Source organism: Triticum dicoccoides, chromosome 7A (assembly GCF_002162155.2).
Source record: "Triticum dicoccoides isolate Atlit2015 ecotype Zavitan chromosome 7A, WEW_v2.0, whole genome shotgun sequence".
Taxonomy (NCBI): Eukaryota; Viridiplantae; Streptophyta; class Magnoliopsida; order Poales; family Poaceae; genus Triticum; species Triticum dicoccoides.
This window is the reverse complement of record NC_041392.1, coordinates 272,758,040-272,772,883: the sequence shown is the minus strand read 5'-3', so window position 1 is coordinate 272,772,883 and position 14,844 is coordinate 272,758,040.

Sequence of the window (14,844 nt, the reverse complement as noted above, 5' to 3'; positions counted from 1 at the left end):
ATGTTCCCGGATTTTGCGTTCCTTACGCGGTTGGGTTATAATGTCAACCCCTTGACAGTTCGCTTTGAATAAAACTCCTCCAGCAAGGCCCAACATTGGTTTTACCATTTGCCACCTAGCCTTTTTTCCCTTGGGTTAGGCCAGCCCAAGGGTCATCTTTATTTTAAACCCCCCGGGCCAGTGCTTGTCTAAGTGTTGGTCCAAACTAGAGCCCCTTGCAGCGCCACCTCGGGGAAACTCGAGGGCTGGTTTTAGTTGTACGGATTGCTTATCCGGTGTTTCCCTGAGAACGAGATATGTGCAGCTCCTATCGGGATGTCGGCGCATCGGGTGGTCTTGCTGGACTTGTTTTACCATTGTCGAGGATGTCTTGTAACCGGGATTCCGAGTCTGATCGGGTCTTCGTTGATCGTGAGAGCTTGTGATGGGCTAAGTTGGGACACCCCTGCAGGTTTTGAACTTTCGAGAGCCGTGCCCGCGGTTATGGGTAGATGGGAATTTGTTAATGTTCGGTTGTAGAAAACCTGAAGTTGACCTTAATTAAAATACATCAACCGCGCGTGTTACCGTGATGGTCTCTTCTCGCCGGGGTCCGGGAAGTGAACACGGTGTTGGAGTTGTGTTTGACGTAGGTTGTGCTAGGATCACTTCTTGATCATAGCTTCTCGAACGTGCTTTGCCTTCTCTTCTCGCTCTCATTTGCGTATGTTAGCCACCATATATGCTAGTCGCTTGCTGCAGCTCCACCTCATACCACTACCTTAACTTTAAGCTTAAATAGTCTTGATCGCGAGGGTGTGAGATTGCTGAGTCCCTGTGGCTCACAGATACTTCCAAAACCAGCTTGCAGGTGCCGAGGTTACCGTGTAGATGACGCAACCAAGCTCAGGAGGAGCTCGATGAAGATCTTGTCCTTTGTGTTGTTTCGTTCTAGTTGATCAGTAGTGGAGCCCAGTTGGGGTCGATCGGGGATCTGTGTAGCTTTTGGGGTAGTCTTCTTTTATTTTGGTTTCGTAGTCGGACCTTGATTGTATCTGGATGATGTAATGCTTTATTCATGTATTGTGTGAAGTGGCGATTGTAAGCCAACTATGTACCTCTGTCCCTTATGTATTACATGGGTTGTGTGAAGATTACCTCACTTGCGACATTGCTTTCAATGCGATTATGCCTCTAAGTCGTGCTTCGACACGTGGGAGATATAGCCGCATCGAGGGCGTTACAACACTTTATGAAGTGCAACAGATCGAGGAACAATAGTTACTGTGCTCTAAAGCTTGACATGATGAAAGCATATGACAGACTTGAATGGCCTTACCTGAAGGCTATTATGGAGAAATTGGGGTTTGCTGAGTCATGGGTGCACACAATCATGGCCATGGTCTCGTCTGTCTCTTTCTCAGTGCTATTTAATGGAGAAAAGCTAGATTTTTTTATCCATCCAGAGGTATCCGTCAGGGAGATCCCCTCTCCCCTTACCTTTTATTGATTGCAGCAGAGGGCCTTTCGTGCCTCCTGAAATCCAGTTCTGAGTCATCATTGGTAGGTATTAAGGTGGCACCCACGGCCCCGACCATTAACCATCTTTTGTTTGTAGATGACAGCCTGTTGCTTTTCATGGCCAGTACAGAGTGAGTGTCAAATCTGCTGGAGACATATTGCAATGCATCAGGGCAGCGAGTAAATACAGCAAAGTCCACCATCTTTTTTAATAGAGGATGTGCTGAGAATATGAGAACAGATGTTAAAAACCTGCTCCAGGTGCAGAATGAATCCCTCAGTGATAAGTATTTGGGAATGCCAACCGATGTGGGACACTCAAAAAATGGAACATTTAAATACTTGCGAGATAGAGTATGGGAGAAGGTGAAAGGTTGGATGGAAAAACTTTTGTCTACAACAGGAAAAGAGGTCCTTATCAAGAGTGTGGCTTAGGCAATACTTGTTTACTCTATGTCTTGCTTCAGACTCCCAAGAGGTCTCTGTGAAAGTGTCCCATCGATCATCAGGCAGTTTTGGTGGGGGAGTAAAAGGGGGAGGCGCAAGCCTGCATGGGTAGCATGGGATGTTATTACTAAACCAAAGTATATGGGAGGCCTAGGCTTTCGAGACATGGAACTTTTCAATGTTTCACTCCTTGCCACGCAAGCATGGAGGCTCCTGCAAGAACATGGCTCCTTGAGCGCAAGGATACTGATGGCCATATATTTCCCATCATGCACACTGCTACAAGCCGAGTTGGGATCTCATCCTTCCCAAATCTGGAGGGCTATCCTAGACAGTAGATATGTCATGGCCCAAGGTATTATTCAGAGAGTTGGGCATGGTGAATTTACCCATATCTGGGAGCACAATTGTCTACCTAGAGAGAGTTTCAGGAGACCGATTCACAGCTTGGTCCAAGACCCACCCCGTAAGGTTTCCGAACTGATTAATGCAGCGACCGCCTCGTGGAACGAAGATTATATCCGGTCTGTTTTCATCCCTCTGGATGCGGAGGCAATCCTGAAAATACCACTCTGTACGAGGCGAATCGATGATTTTTGGGCTTGGAGCGAGGAACCGCGTGGAAACTTCACTGTTAGCTCGGCATATCGTATGCTGGTCCGTACAAAAATCAACAAAGAAAGCTGGCTAGAGGGGCATCAAGAAGCATCTGACACAACACTACATAGTGATGAATGGAAATCGATATGGAAAGTGCAGGTGCCGTCAGAAGTCAGGGTGTTTATTTGGCGTCTAGCAAGGGACTCAATACCAGCGGGAGAGTTGCTGAAACACCGAAACATGTCGACTACGGCAACATGCCACTTGTGTGGAGCTCATGACACATGGAAGCACGCGCTTTTGGAGTGTGCGGCAAGCAGGAGCACATGGGCCTTGTCCTTGGAGGCTATACTGGATCAGCTGAGTGTCAACAGGGATGAATGCTCGAAGAAGTGGATGTTTGCAATGAAAAAAGCCCTACCTACTGATGAGTTCGTAAGATTCGTAGTGTCGCTATGGGCGATATGGGATGCACGCAGGAAAGCAATCTACGAGGATATCCACAAGAGCCCTTATGCTATTCATAGCTTTATCAACATGTTCCTCACAGAGATTGAAATGATGGCAAAACTCACCAGCGGCAATGATCCTACAGGAAGGTTTCCAACACCTCATACGGCGAGATGGATAGCACAGCCGGATGGCTTTGCAAAGCTTAATGCGATGCAGCAGTGGGACGCGGAGGCCGTTACGACGCTGTTGGAGCAGTGTGCAGGGACCAATCAGGTGTATTCTTGGGTGCTTCTGCTGTTGTGTTAAGAATAGGAGACCCAGCTACTTTGGAGGCTTTAGCGATTATAGAAGGATTAGCCCTATGCATGGACTTGAATCTGAATCGAATCCAGGGGCATCTGACTGCAAAGGAGTTGTCACAGTAAACGACCACGGGTAGCCTAGCCGGCTCCCCCCGGCCCTTCTGAAAAAATTACGCGTCGATCCGACCCTCAAGAATCCAAGACGTGGGGCCATCTTCCCCTTGCCGGCTGTCTCCCAGACCGACTATCAGAAGGCGGCCCGGCTTTAGCCCATGAAGAAAGCCGCGGGAGGGCCGGCTCCAAGAAGCCGGCCGCGAGAAGCCGACTCCCACAAAGCGGTCAAGATCGTACCCTCGAAGTCTGCATCCACATAACGGCGATGTGACGGGGCGTGGCAACAGTAAAGCCCGCCACCCCCGAATCCCGGAGCACGCCTGCACAGTGCGCCGTACGGGGTGGCCATGACCCGTCCGACGCGGCACTGTTGGCATGTCGACCCCGATGACACCCACGACGGGCTGTCAGCGCGGCCCACGGCCTGTGGGCCCCTTCAGGCAAAGAGACACCCGAAGGCGGCCAGGCCTCCCCCAGTCGGCCCAAGACAGGGCCGGCTCCCCACAGCCGGCTTGCTTTCTCCATCGAAGGAGATGCCCCATTAAGGAGACAAGACGAGGTGAGGCTACAGCGATCGCCCGCCGGTCGGCGACACTGTAGCCACGCTTACCTCGGCGAAGCCCTCGTCACCAGGTTTGAGGCAACAGTAACCAGCAACCGACAAGGCCCTAGATAGTGGGGCCTGCCTGTCGACCAAGGAGCTGGCAGCCGACGGGACCCAGCAGCCGGCGCAGAAGCCGGCGAGCGTAGACATAGACGGCTGGGGCCCACGCCTAGCCGGATTACCATTGTACCCCCGGGGGGTGGGCCTATATAAACCCCCCGGGGCACCCATGCAAAGGGTTGATCTGAGCTAGTTTTAGACACCCCATAGAGAGGAGAGGAGAGCTAGCCGTGCCCTTCTTCTTCTTCTCGCCAAACAGCTCAAGGAGCATCTTGTAGCCACTCATTCATCTAGTGACCATGCGGAGACCCTGCAGAGCAGCAGTAGGGGTGTTATCTCCACGGAGAGCCCTGAAGCTGGGTAAGATTCGCTGGCGTGCATGTCTTCGCCTCATCCCGCTTCCAGGCACCGGCGACGTCTTACTGGCTCCCACAATGATAAGCCACCCATTGGCATATGTCGCACCTACCACCTGACATTTGGCGCCCACCGTGGGGCCAGGTGCACCATCGTCCGGAGACCTGTTCTGGACGAGAACCCTCTTCCTCCCCAGTGAGCGTAGCCAGCCCGGCATGCCCGATGGCGCTTGCCACGACGCGCTGCAAGGCGTCGCCAACATCTGCGCAGCGAGCGGCCTCGCCGATCTCCTTGACGAGACCCTCATCTCCAACGAGCTCGCCTCTGACGCGGGCACCGACCACCTCGTCAACCTCCTCGGCCAGCTCCACGTCTCCGGCGAGCCTGTTGTGGACTTGGAGTCTGTTGGCTCCACCGATCTGATGCCTGTCGACTCCGACACGGCCTCGCTCGATGCTTTCCCCACCGACGTCGCGATCTACAACGACCCGCTTCCCCGGGCCGATGGCTGCAACGGTGCCACCACCGAGGTGATGGTCATCGGCCACGGCGGCGCTTCTGGCGAGAACGCCCTCGACGCCCCGCATGCGGTGGTCCACGACTTGTCCATCCCCCTCCCGGTCGATGCTGACGCCGAAGCACTAGGGGCTCGCCGCCTCGCCCTCCTCGCAGAGGGCCGGAAGTTGGCTTCCATGAGACGCCTCACTGAGGCCCACCGGCGCGAAGCCGACCGCGCCGCCTTTGGCACGCCACCCCCAAGCGGGCCAAGCCGAGCCGGCGTTGTCAGACAGCGCGGCGCTGCCCTCGCCGACGCGCTAGGAGTCGACCATCCAGTCTACGCCACTCCACTCGAGAACCTGCACGCCGCCCAGGCAGCCGTAGACGAGCTAGACGGATTGGGGGCCGAAGAACTCCCCCACATGACCAGACACATCCAACAACTAATCGATGCAGCCGCACAGCGACACGAAGCCGACGCCCGCGCGGAAAGCCCTCCCCTACGCCGAGAGCACGGCGCGACGTCCCGGACGCCGACTGCGGGTAAAACCCGCGCGCGACACGAGAAAGAGTCGGCTGCCAGCCGAAGCCGAACCCGGATCTCCATCGAGCGAGACGCAGAAGGCCGTCCCCAGGCCGTGGAGCGGCGGGGCAACCCGCCTCCGCCTCCGCCTCGTGGGGAGAGATATCCCACCCCACTGCCTGTCATGCATCCGACTCTCAGCGGCCGACTAGGTCGCCGCGAAGGAGTCGGCGAGAACGACGCCCGCCATCGGATCGACCGCCTAGCGCGATCCCTGGAGCTAGAAGAAGAAGATGATGTCGGCCCGCCTTGCTTCGGCCCCCGCATCCACGACGAGCCTTTCCCCAAAGGGTTCTCACTCCCAAGAGACACACCCAAGTACAACGGCTCCGTGAAGCCGGAAGATTGGTTGATCGACTACTCCACAACGGTTTGCATAGCAAACGGCAACAGGCGCGTTGCTGTGAAGTACGTGCCCCTCATGATGCAAGGCACGACGCGGACCTGGCTCAACAGCCTCAGGCCATACAGCATCAACAGCTGGCTAGACTTCACAGAAGCCTTCATCCGCAACTTCACCAATACCTACAAGCGGGCTCCCAAGCCCAGACAGCTCTCCTTGTGCGTACAAGGCCCCGCCGAATCCACTCGCGACTACCTCACGTGTTGGGCCGAGCTCCGTAACTCTTGCGAAGGGGTGCACGAGGTGCAAGCCATAGAATACTTCACTGCCGGGTGCCGAGAAGGCACCCTCCTCAAGCACAAGCTCCTCTGTGACGAGCCGGCTACCCTCGATGAGCTTCTGGTCATAGCGGACAAGTACGCCACCGCCGACTCCTCAATGAAGACTGAACTCTGGGTAGACGCGTCCGAGAAGGTACTCAACCCGGTGCCCAAGACGCCGGCTGGGGACTCCGGCCGACGCCCGTACCAGAACGACCACAAGCGCAAGGGCCCCGTGCCGCTCTCCACCAGTCGACAGGTGGCCACAGTCGAAGACGAGCAGCCCGAAGGGCGGCCCGCACCCAAGAAGCAGAGTGGCGGCAGGCCGGCTTGGCAGCCGGCCTTCTCCTACGAGCAAACTCTCGACGCCCCATGCAAGTTCCACAGCGGCGCGAAGCCGTCGAACCACACAACCCGGAAGTGCCACTGGCTCACCCGAATCTCCAAAGGCGAAGGGCTCACGCCGCCTCCGCCTGCTGGTCTGCCGCCTCCGGCTCCGCAGCTGTCGACCGCTCGGCCAGCAGTCGGAGCTGTGCACGATGAGTTCCCCGACGAGCATGCCGCCTATGACGTCTTTACAAGCCAGCCCGAAGACCGGCGCAGCAGACGCCGAGAGCACCAGGAAGTCAACGTGGTCGCTACCAACCCCGCCGAGCACATGCACTGGTCAGAAAAGCCTATCAGCTGGAGCCGGGCCGACCACCCAGAGGTGATGCCATCTCCTGGCTCTTATGCGTTGGTTTTGGATGCCACCCTTGCAACCGACAGACGCGCCACCCGTTTCTGCCGCGTGCTGATAGACGGCGGGAGCAGCATCAACATCCTGTACCGTGACACCCTGGAGAAGCTGAACGTCAAGACGAAGCAACTCATGCCTACTCGGACCGTGTTCCATGGCATTGTACCTGGCCTGTCCTGCGCCCCCATTGGCAAGATCAAGATTGATGTTCTCTTTGGGGACAAGGATCATTTCCGCTGGGAAGCGATCTGGTTTGAAGTGGTGGACCTGGAGAGCCCCTACCATGCATTGCTTGGCCGTCCTGCCTTGGCCAGGTTCATGGCTGTTCCCCACTATGCTTACCTCAAGATGAAGATGCCGAGCGCCAAGGGCATCCTCACCATAGCCGGCGATTACAAGAAATCTTCCGAGTGCGTAGCAGCCAGCAGCCGGCTGGTCGAGTCCCTTGTGATTGCCAAAGAAAAGAAGATGTTGGACCGAGTCGTGGCCATGGCCGGCAAACAGCCGGCCCTGTCCCCCGATCCCAAGGAGTGTGATGCCCAAGGATCTTTCCAGCCGGCCAAGGAGACGAAGAAGATACCTCTTGACCCCGAGCACCCAAAAAGGTTTGCCATCATCGGGGCAAACCTAAACAGCAAATAGGAAGGCGAGCTCGCTGATTTCCTCCGTGAGAATCGGGACATCTTTGCATGGTCCCCTAAGGACATGCTGGGTGTTCCGAAGGAATTCGCCGAGCACAAGCTACACGTCCAAGAAGGCGCAAAACCAGTCAAACAACCCCTCCGCCGACTGTCGGAGGAGAAAAGAAGGATTGTAGGAGAAGAGATAGCCCGGCTTCTGACAGCCGGCTTCATTATGGAGGTTTTCTTTCCAGAGTGGCTCGCCAACCCGGTCCTCATGCTAAAGAAGAACAACAAGTGGCACATGTGCATAGACTACACGAGCCTCAACAAGGCCTGCCCCAAAGATCCCTTTGCCCTGCCAAGGATTGATCAAGTGATAGACTCCACGGCCGGATGCAAGCTGTTGAGTTTCTTGGATGCTTACTCAGGATACCACCAGATAAAGCTAGATCTGGCTGACCGCCTGAAGACCGCCTTCATCACGCCATTCGGAGCTTTCTGCTACCTGACTATGACATTCGGCTTAAGAAATATCGGTGCCACTTTTCAGCGTTGCATGCAGAAGTGCCTCCTCAAGTAGCTCGGCAGAAATGCCCACGTCTACATAGACGACATTGTGGTGAAGACGGAGAAGCGCGACACCTTGCTGGAAGACCTCAAGGAAACATTTGAGAACCTACGCCGGTTCCAGATCAAGCTCAACCCCGAGAAATGCAACCCAGCAAAGATCAAGGCCATTGAGAGAATGGCGATTCCCACCAAACTTCGAGACGTCCAGAAATTCACCGGGTGCTTGGCCTCCCTGAACTGCTTCATCAGCCGGCTCGGAGAGAAAGCTCTCCCCCTCTACCGCCTCATGAAGAAGACCACTCACTTCGAGTGGAACGACCAAGCCGACCAAGCTTTTCACGAGTTGAAGAAGATGCTGCCCACGCCGCCTGTCCTGGCGGCGCCGACTGAGAAAGAGCCCATGCTCCTCTACATTGCTGCAACCAGCCGGGTGGTCAGCACCGTCATCGTAGTCCAGCGCCCAGAAGAGGGCCGAGCCCAGCCGGTCCAGAGGCCGGTGTACTATTTGAGTGAGGTGTTGTCTACCTCGAAGCATAACTACCCGCACTACCAGAAGATGTGCTATGGCGTGTACTTCGCCGCCAAGAAGCTGAAGCCCTACTTCCAAGAGCACCCCATCACGGGCGTATGCACCGCCCCGCTTGCCGAGATCATAGGCAGCCGGGATGCATTCGACCGGGTGGTGAAATGGGCCATCGAGCTGCCCCCCTACACGATCTTCTACCAGCCTCGCACCGCCATCAAGTCCCAAGCATTGGCCGACTTCCTCATCAACTGGGCCGAGACCCAGTACCTGCCGCCGGCTCCTGACTCCACTCATTGGCGCATGCACTTCGATGGGTCCAAGATGCGCACCGGCTTGGGAGCCAGCGTCATCCTCACCTCTCCCAAAGGCGACCGGCTCAGATACACGCTGCAGATTCACTTTGCCGCCTCCAACAACATGGCCGAGTACGAGGCGCTCATACACGGGCTCCGGCTTGCCAAAGAGCTCGGCATACGCCGGATCCTATGTTACGGCGACTCGAACTTGGTAGTCCAGCAATCATCCGGCGACTGGGACGCCAATGACGCAAATATGGCAAGCTACCGCTTCCTCGTTCAGCAGATCAACGGGTACTTTGAAGGATGCGAGTTCCTCCACGTACCGCGAGCCGACAACGAGCCAGCTGATACCCTAACTCGAATAGGCTCCACTCGGCAGGCAATACCAACCGGTGTCTCTCTGCAACGCCTCCTCAAGCCGTCTCAAGCCGTCTCCAGAGTCTGATTCCATCTTCGTGCCGCCTGACCCCGACGCAGCCGGGTCCAGCTCGGAGAACCAAGCAGGTGACCCGGGGACTTCGATAGTCGGCCCGGGGACGTTAGTAGGCGGCTCGGGGACTTCCGTAGTTACGCCCGACCCGGGGACTACCACACCTGGCTCGGGGACTACGGTAGTCGGCCCGGAGACTGCACCAACACAACAGGCGGCGGCCGGCTCCAGCATTTCACCACCCAGCCCGCCCGCCCTGGTCGCAGTAGCCGTGTTGGCAATAGATGAAGTCGCAGCTCCATCATGGGCCCAGTCCATCCTCAACTTCCTAATAAACCAAGATCTGCCAGCTGACAAAACAGAGGCAAGACAAGTCCAACGCCGAGCCGGAGCATACACAATCGTCAATAGAGAGCTCGTCAGGCGCAATGTCACTTGAGTCTTCCAGCGATGCGTCGAGCAAGAGAAGGGCATTGCAATCCTCAAAGACATCCACCAAGGAGAATGCGGCCACCATGCGGCCTCAAGATCACTCGTTGCCAAAGCTTTTCGCCATGGGTTCTTTTGGCCGACTGCTTTGGATGATGCCAAGGAGTTAGTTAAACATTGCAAAGGGTGCCAAGTCTTCAGCTCCAAGCAACACATGCCGGCTTTAGCACTCAAGACCATTCCCCTCACTTGGCCCTTCGCCGTTTGGGGACTGGACATGGTGGGCCCATTCAAGATGGCGCGCGGCGGCATGACACATCTGCTTGTTGCCGTGGACAAATTCACCAAATGGATTGAGGCAAAGCCGATCAAGAAGCTGAATGGGACGACTGCCGTGACATTCATCGCAGATATAACAACTCGATACGACGTGCCACACAGCATCATCACCGACAACGGCATGAATTTCGCCAAGGGAGCATTGGCACGTTTCTGCGCGACGCAGGGCATCCGGTTGGACTTAGCGTCCGTTGCCCACCCGCAGTCAAACGGCCAAGTCGAGTGAGACAACGGCCTCATCCTTTCCGGCATCAAGCCCCGACTGGTCGTACCACTGGAACGTTCGGCCGGCTGTTGGCTCGATGAGCTGCCGTCCGTCCTCTAGAGTCTGCACACTACCCCAAACAAGTCAACCAACTTCACTCCTTTCTTCCTCGTGTATGGTGCCGAGGCGGTCATCCCAACTGACATCGAGTTCGACTCGCCTCGGGTAACCATGTACGCGGAGGCGGAGGCCAAGGAAGCACGAGAAGACGGCGTCGACTTGCTGGAAGAAGGCCGGCTGTTAGCCCTCAGCCGGTCCACCATCTACCAGCAGGGCTTGCGCCGCTACCACAGCCGGAAGGTCAGACCAAGATCTTTCCAAGAAGGCGACCTCGTGCTCCGGCTGATCCAGCGAACAGCCGGCCAGCACAAGCTCTCGGCCCCTTGGGAAGGCCCCTTTGTCATCAGCAAAGCGCTGGGAAATGACTCCTACTACCTGATCGACGCACAGAAGCCGAAGGTACGAAAGAGAGACGACTCCGGCAAGGAGTCGGAACGACCATGGAACGCCAACCTCCTCCGAAGATTTTACAGTTGAAATGCAGTATGTATCATGCTAACTTTTGTACTAAGTATGAGACAATAGGCCCCCCGAGGAGAGCTCGGGGACTGCCATCTTTTATCTATGAATGAAGAGTATCATGCTTATAATCATGTCATTACATTCACCTTTTTTTTCTCTCGTCCGACACCGGGTTTGACTAATCGGCCCGGGGACTGGCCGCCTTGAGTTATATTAGGAGTCCTACCCGTGGTCAGACAAGTAGTGTGCCGGCATCCAAGCCTTCTCTTGCCAAAAGTCGTAGTTCGAAGAACCGGCTGTCCGGCTGGCAAGAGTTAAAGGCAGGAAAGGACGCCCACACGAAAAACGGCTAGGGACTAACAGACTAATATAACAAAAGCCAGTTTCTCTCCCACCACCGACCGACTACCAGAGTAGCCGGCCGGCCGGCTTCCATTCACCTCGCTTCAATCTAAGAAAGCTCGAGTACTTGCCTTCCCCCTCCAAAAAATAAATATAGCCAAGTCCTTCCCTAGCCACAGGCTGCAGAGTACCTGCCGGTTGGGAAGGCAGCAGCCAGGGGAAGGCGGCAAAGGAAACAGCCTAAGGATAAAAAGCATACACGAATGGAAGCCAAACACACACACGATCATATTTATACAAAAGACCTTCAAAAGGCCAGCATTCAACATAGTTTGAATACACCCCCAGTGGGTGGAACTGCGCAAGTTTAAAAAAAATTGTTCAAAGAGTAACAAGCAAGAAAAGCAAGGACGGCAGATTAAGCCAAGGGAGCGACTGGCGAGTCGGGCAGGTCGGTAGAGACGGCAGTGCTGGCTGGAGGAGTGGCCGGCTGGCGAACCTCGGCATGATCACCACCTCCCGCAGAGGACGCGCTAGCACGCGCCCCGTTGCTGGAGGCACGGTCAAGCTGAGGCTGGCTGGCCGCTTCACCGGCCGGCTCGATGTCTTAGCCTTCCTCTCCTTCATCGTCTTCACCTTCATCACTGGAGGCGATCTCCTCCGCCGAGTCCTCACCCTCTGCCGGGTTCAGCCTGAACCATTCCTCCGGCCGGGCAACGCCATCGTCATTTATCTCAGGAGCAAAGGCGCTGATGTCAGTGCACTCGGCGATCATCGAGGCACGCTGAGAGATAGCCGGCCGCACCTCCTCCATCTCCTCGTCGTCTTCCAGCCGCCAGGTGCGCAGCTGGTCCAGGTTCAGCCCGGGATACCAGGCTCGGACGAACTCCAGCGCCCGCCCAGCTCCAAGCCGGGCTGCCGATGCTTTCCAGGCCTCGAAGCGGCCAACCGCAACCTCCAGCCAGTCGGCAGTCCGACTCGGGGTGCGGGGAATCGCTTCGCCTGGCCAGAGGGCGGCCAACACCTGCGCCCCGGCGCGCTGGAGGCGGCGGAGCATGCGGTGAGCCGGCTGCAGCCGGGCTTGGACCGCCAAGAGTTGCTCCTCAAGTGTCCGGCTCGCGTCCGACGCGATTTCAGCCCCCGCCTGCCGGCGCGCCTCGTGGTGGGCCTCGATGGTCTGGGTGGCAAAGACGGAGTAGCCGGGGAAGTAGTCTGCACAAAGAACAAAAAGCAGCACAAGTCAGAACACAAATCAGGGGGCAAGAGGCAAGCAAGGAGTGAGGAAGGTGGCTTACCATCGATCAGATCCTCAACCCGGCCGTAGCCCTCGCTCAGCGCTTGTTTTGCCTCAGCCCAGCCCGCCGCTTCGGTCTCGAACTCAGCTTTGAGGGCGTCCTCGCTGTCCTGCACCTTCTTCAGGGCCGCCTTGTGGCTCTCCTCCTGGTCGGCCAACTTCTTGGCCAGGCGGTCACGCTCCAGGACTAAGGCGTTGCACTCGGCTTCCTTGGCGCGAAGGGCGGTCTGGGCCCCGCTGAGCTGCTCCCTCAAGTCGGCATTGGCTCCTGCAAGCATGAAGACAAAGGAAAAATCAATAAGGAAGAAGTCGTCAGGGAAGATCCGACCCGACTGCTCAGCAGTCGGCCCGAATCTCGGGGATTACACCCAGTGGGTGCACTGACGCACCCCCACAGGAGATGAACGAAACAAATCACGCACTCCGGCTGTTGGTCAGGTCCTCGGTTTTCTGGCCCAGCTCCTGAGCCTGGGAGTTGAAGGCAGTAGCGCGGAGGTTATGGTATTCCTCGAAGATCAGACAGGATGCAAGAATAAGATAGCTGTCAAGACCTAGTAAGTTCCAAGCCGCCTGCTCAGCAGCCGACTCGGAACTCGGGAACTACACCCAGTGGGTGCGCTGACGCGCCCCACGGAAGAAATAAAAAAAGCAAAACAACCAAGGCCAGAAGGCTCACCCGAATGACGGCCCGCGTCGTGAGGAACTCTTGGGTATATCGCTGCAGCGAAGCGGCCTGGGCTTGAAGCCGGTTCCGGACCTCCTGGGCCGCCGTATTCAGCTCGGCCGTTCCCCCGCTGGGCGTCCACTCGGACGTGCTGGCGCTGACCGCCTCCAGGGCCTCCACCGTCCGACTGGCGCCCGCAGCTCTGTGCGGCTCCGGCGCGGAGGTAGCTCCCCCTGCGCGCCGGCAAAATGCCGGCTGCACCTCAAGGCCAGCCCCTGCCTCCGGCTCGCCCCCAGCCGGCTGCTCTGGCGCCGCGGCTGGTTGGCCGCTTTGGCCTGCTCCAGTCGGCGCCGTCTGCGGCGCCTCCTCCACAAAGACCACGTGGTCCTCCCTCCTCTTCATCACTGGTGGGTCTCGGTCGACCTCCTCCGACGGGGGCATGGGGATGTCGGGGGGCCACGGCGCGGAGGGGAACGACGAGCTGCGGAGGCTGATCGCACGAGGCCTGCGCCTCCTTCTTCGCGGCCGCCGCCTCCGCCCGGGCCTTGGTCGCCGCGTCGGCCTGCTCCTTCGCCGCCTGGGCGGTCCTTCGCTCCGCTGCCTCCCGCTCCTCCCGCGCCTCCCGTGCGTTCCGCTCCGTGGCCTCCATGAGGTCGGCGCGGGGATCCACGCGACGGGAGCCTGAGGACCCTCCAGTCGGCCCGACTACGGAGCCGCCAGGACCTCGCTCGAGGGAAAGCGGTGCCCTGCTCGGCGCGCAAAGAAAAGTTTAGAAGAGCCTCAATCGAAGAGGACAACAAAAAATACAAGACATTTTAACGCTTACGCCGAGATCGCCTGCGGCTGTTTCACCGCTTTGCGGAAGCGGGCCGCCTTCACGGCCGCCTCATCCCGCTTGGTCGCCACCGTGGAACCCTTGGATTTCTTCGGCCGGCTGCCGAAGTAGGTCGACGCGGCCCGGCATTTTTGCGCGCCGCCACGGGCAGCCGGCGCGGCAGACGGGCCCGCGCCTTGATGATCAAGCGCCGGCTGGCGGTGCGGAACGGCTTCGACCTCGTCATCGTCCGCCCAGTCCTCAAGGCCGGCCCCGAGCCCCGCGCCGCCTGCCTCGTCGCCTTCCCCCACGATGACATCTTCCATGGCGGCCGCTCCCAGGTCCGGATCATCGATGTCGTCCATCGTGCGGTCGGGGAGGAGCTGGCGCTCTATCCCTGCGGCCCAGCCGTCGGCGGAAGAAGAGGGTTCTGCTGAGGGCAAACCAATTGATCAGAAGTCGGCCATCATGAGGCCAACTACAAAAAGGAAGAAAAGAAGAAAAACTTACGGCAGGCGGAGGGTTGGCGCGAGAATACGACCCCTTGCCGTATCGCCAATCCTCGGCGAGCTTGCAGTTGGAGATGTAGTTCACCATGTAAGACACCTCGGCATGAGGCATCTCCCTGGTGCTTAGCCGGCACGGGTCGAAGCGGCCGCTCATCTGACAAATCATGTGAGGCCGGCCTTGGAGCGGAAGTACTCGGCGCTCCATGAAGGCGGCCACCAGGTCGGCTCCGGTCAGGCCCTCCGACTGGATCATCACCCGGAGCCGGGCGACGGCTGCGTTCCCGGCCTGAGACAATGA